A 5,171-nucleotide genomic window follows, 5' to 3' on the forward strand; every position below is an offset into this window, starting at 1 on the left:
TGAAATACCTTACACTACCGTATCAGTCTCTTACTGTTTCTGGCAGTTCTATTTAGTTTCTTCCTCATGTTCTGCACTGGATTCCAGAATTTACCTTCACAGTTCCCTCTTGAGTCACAGATTCCTAGGTGGGTTTATGATGGCATCTCAGCAACTCATAGCTTTCCCATCCATGCAACCAGTGGCCTTTTATGTGTATAGAGCATACCCTAAGTATGAACTGAAGTATGGAGTGTACCCTAATTTCCATGTCTGTTCTATCGGAGATATTCAGCATTTCACAGGATCAGAGCTATGCAACTAACTTTGCAGGATGGTACGGGGATGTCTGAGGTCCCTGTGAACCATATGACTGTTTCACTTACAGAATCATTAAATATTGCCACTTGGTAAAGGCAGGTCAGGAAAGTTTGGGAGACTGGAGAAAGAAGGGACCAAAGTCAAGCTGACAGTACAGACAAGAAAAAGTGAAACTGTGGCTCTGGATGAGACCACAGCAGCGCTGCCGTCAAGATTGGGAACTGCTGGATACTCAGTCTGTTATGGGAAGGAAAGCCCTGTTGGTTTAGGCATGGGCTGCTGGGAAGCTCCATACAGTCCCAGCTTGCAGACCTGTCCTCTGCTGGAACGCAGTGCAGCTGCAGTTCTCTCTCTGGTGTGGAGAGCAGAATCTGCTTCCTAGTGGTGACCTCTTTTTGTACTGTCAGCTTGCAGGCCCCCAGATCTTGGACTCTTACCTGTTCAACAACTACTGCTTCGTATTGGAAATTGTAGCACGGCTGCAGTTCCTCCTCTTACACATAGTGTATAAAAGCAGCAGTGTGATCTAAATGCATTTTTATAGCTTTTAATAACTAGGATTGGTACAATGTCGCAAATATTTTAAGACCCAGACAGATCTGCAGCTCAAATACTATTGGAATATTTGCATTTACAGAACCTACTTTAAAAGACAGGTTTTGATAGTTTTGTTTACATCTCACAGTTCTTCAGAGCGTGTGCTATCTTGTATCAGGTTCTCCTGCATTCAGTAGGTCAAATTGAGAGATCATGAGGTGATGGAAGTCCTCTCCCACCTGCCAACTGTGTTTCGAGTTTGTGTTCCTGCGCATTTGTTTGGAAATTGAATTAGAAATGACTTCTACCTGTCATTCAATCTAAAAAACTTTCTTCCCTGATATTGGCATGGGCAGTACCAAAACAGCACTTGAAAGATCTACGGTCTGGTACAGATTCATTTACCCATGAACCCTGACACACAAATATGCAAAAGAAAAACCTTCCAGTTTCCAAACCTCCACTTGGGTGACCCCACACTCTCTGTACCTGAGCATTATTTTTGACCTTTGCTATTTTGTACTTGGACAAAAAATAAAATCAATACTTTTTTCAGTGAAGTCATCTCAACATCTTGTTTTGTGGAAAAGATTATTATGGCACATGACTTTGTTTTCCCCGAAAATGCTAGCTAAAGGTCTCTTTTCAATGCGTTTAGGCACCTAAAGATGTAGTTGTCTGCATCTGAAAATCCCAGTGGGTATTTTAGGGACTTAGAAGTGTAGCTTCCATTGAATTAAATCCAAATTAGGCCTGGAATTAATATTCTTGAAAAGTCCAATACATTCACTCTTAAACAGTTTTATGAAGCGGCTTTAATCATCTGGCTGTTTCATTTATTTTAAAACTTATTGGCTCAACCTAATATGGCAGTCTCTATCTCTCTAGGAGGCTTTAGGAAAAAAAGTCACAGGTAGAATTGTTTCAGAATTACTAAACAGAAGCGGAGAACCTGTTGGGTCTATTGAGACAAAAGCAGTGCTCTACATTTGATACACTGGCTTAAAACTAGAAGTAAAGGTGATTCATCAGACAGCAAACACATTTTTTTCAAAACAGTACTGGATTAGGAGATCCCACCCACCTTTACACAGCTGAAAAATGGTGTGAGGGACTCAAATTCAAACTCCTCTTTTATCAAAACAAACTGGATTTTAACAAAAAGGAAATGTGTCCTCTCACTAGCAGCATCTGCGCATGTTTCTGCTCCAAGTTATTCTGAGTTAGGCTGAGTTTCTTCAGTAATACCGTCTTTATTAATTGAACTTCTCTTTTCTCAGGTTTCCAGTGCTAAGGTTACCAAGGTGCAGCATTCATTTTGGTACATTAGTCCAAATTACCAAATACAGCCTCAATTGAAAATCTCACTGGACAGATTGGTTAAGCTCTAGAGCCACGACAGAAAAATTACCTGCATTCTCACAAGCTGGGCTGGAAATAGTGGCAATCACATGTCTGGAGCATAATTTGGTTAGAGGACTACAATTAATTATATAAGAGGCTTGGAAGAAGATTAATCAACAACTTCAATGTTCTTACTGCAATCTTTCCCAGAAATTCATATGAAGCAATTATAGTCTATTGCAATAGCAGTATAGGCAGATCCTTTCCTGTGAAGAAAGAATATTTTCATTTATTCCCTTGCAATACACTCAGTGACAGGAAAAGCAGATACGAGCCTCATAAAACTAAATAAAAAGAATAATGCTATTGACAACAATTATAAAATAAATTGTAATGATTAATAAGAAAAAGTAGTAGATCTTCACTATAAAGAAGTAGTCATCAAACTAGTCTGCAAGAGGAGGATATCTGGATTTTATATAAATTTAAATTAGCATCTGGATCCAGAAACATCCTGAGGAGACAAATACGTTGCCTTTAGCAGCATAGATTAGACACCTGGTCCCTGAATTTAACTTCAGATAATTATTAAAAAACTGGGACTGAATTGTGTCCTTAACCTCAGTTTTAAAATTCTGAATATCCAGCAACTGTCTGTCACATTTTACCTTTCAGCTTTCCTTTATCATCTGCAGAGTGGAATCTTTAAATGTGCTTCTGTACCAGCATAATAGGAGAACATGGTTAGAAATTTGTTGTCTATAGATGGCTAATTTGGTGGGGGTTTTTTTGCAAATACATGATTTTAAATTAATAGCAATGATTTCATGCATGTCTCTGTCATACTATCTTCTACAACATGGAAAGTTAATGTCAAAGGCTATGGGACATCATTCATCATCTTGTACCATGGAAAAGAAAGCACTGATATGGATCATCTCCCCAAACTAGTCTTAGTAATTTTGACACATTTTTTATCAGATCTGTGAAGATGTAATACAGATAAGAAGATTGCTATTTACACCTGTGTTTATTGTTGACTACACACCAAAAAAAAAAAAAATTGCAAAAACCAATTCTGCCTTTACCATTTTGAAAGGAAATATGACATTTGTCAGAAAACAGCAGCACCACCACGTAAGTGCAGGCTTACAGGCAAAGCAGATTTAAGCTGTCAGGGAGCAGCAAGGGCAGGCTGCTCTACAAGGGCAGGTGAGCCAGGAGCTGAACGTGACAGCAAGGCAGGCAGGGCATCCACCTCACCAACAAGGGCACACTCTCACTGTGCCCAAATAAAAAAGCGAAGCGGGGCCAGTGATGGCAAGTGGGGTCAGCCAAGAGTCCAGGATTCCGGACAAGTTCTGTAGTGATGAGCAGGCTGGAGGTGAAACTGGGAGGTCAAGTCAGTAGGTCAGGATCAACAAGGGACGTAGCCAGGCACAGGCACAGCCACAGCAGCGCTCAGGCAAGGGCCCGAGCTCAAACGCAGCTCCGAAGTGAAGGGGAAGAGGCCCATGAGGAGGCTCCTCACAGCTCCTTGTCACACAGCTCTTTCCTCTGCAGCCTCACCCCAGGCTACGTGAGTGCACTGTAGCTGGCCTTGTGCTTCGGCAGCTAAGCCCCAAGGGAGCAGGAAAGGGGCTGCAAGGTCTCAGGGTGCACTCGCAGCCCTAACATGAGCTCCCGCAAATTCAACGAGAAGGGCTGCTTCATCTCCTCCTACACGTCTGTTCTTCTCTAAAGCCAGAACAGTCCAAGCACCCTGATGCCAGGAAATATTTTGCCACCAAAGCATACAATGAGAGGCTGGCATTAGGAACCCATTTTGAAGTCTAGAACAAGGACACAGTTCTGGTTTTGGTTTTTTGCTTTGTTTGGTTTTGTTCTGAGCAGAAGTTCAACTTTTCTAACAAGATGTCCATTTGGTTTGTAGGCACAGAAGATAAGAGTGCATCTGCATGATGTAACAATGCCATCGTCTATTGAGTTTGCATTTTGTCAATGTGTTTTTTCAGAATTACAAATGGAACTGACTTGTACACAGACCGGTTTAAGCTTATCAGAAGACTGCAAGGTAACACATGCAAACAAAACTTCTCCTCTCAATTTCTCAGTAGTATTTCTCAATCTTTGCACTACAAATAGTTATATGAAAAATCTGTAATTTTACAGGATGATAGCAGAATGGTTAAAAGTTCAAAACAGATTGAACAAACAGCATAGGAGTTAACACTTTCAGTGACAGTTTTGCCCTTTCTTTTTTTTTTTTTTTTGCCTTTTCTTTTTCTTTTTACCTGCCCCTAAGATGGTGGAAATAACACAGCTTTAACATCCTGATACTGTGTGAGGTGAGCAAGGTGGTGTCTTTTGCTAGCTGTCACAATCAGATCTCACACAACCTGACACCAGCTGCTAAGGAGGTGTATTTCTTTGACTTGAGCAGTGTTTTACAAACAAGTTAGCCAGGTTTTAAAATTTGTGTGTGGTTTTTTTATTGAGCAGTTTCTCATCTGCAACAAAGATTTGTACTCCCAGTACTGGCAGGGAGAACTCCTCTGGGGATGCTCAGTAACCTGCGCAGCAATGGATTAGCTGGGTACAAATGATCATGGGGCCTAAAGGCTACAGAGGTTGGCATATGAAACCCATACATTAGCTAATTGTCAAGCTGCCAAATAACAACAACGCCATGAGATACAGCTTGGCACACTGTGGATTTAACAAGCTGGGAAGCAACTGTTAGGGGAGGATTCTGAGCAATGAGGACAGGATATCACATCCTCCGTGAAGCCATTTTGCTGGCAGAGCCCCCATGCATGCCCTGAGCGCCTCGTCCTGGCCCACCAAGGGGAAGGACTGCGGGCAGGTTTCACCGGCAAGGGAGATGCCACAGGCCTAGGCCGTGCCTCTGCACTTTCTGAGGCGAGTTATACCTGCACCACGGCCTCCTGCTGCCCCACAGACGCCTACCCGCCCTGGCCTGCGCCTCA

This window comes from Phaethon lepturus, unplaced genomic scaffold, assembly GCF_000687285.1.
Source record: "Phaethon lepturus isolate BGI_N335 unplaced genomic scaffold, ASM68728v1 scaffold13441, whole genome shotgun sequence".
Classification (NCBI taxonomy): Eukaryota; Metazoa; Chordata; class Aves; order Phaethontiformes; family Phaethontidae; genus Phaethon; species Phaethon lepturus.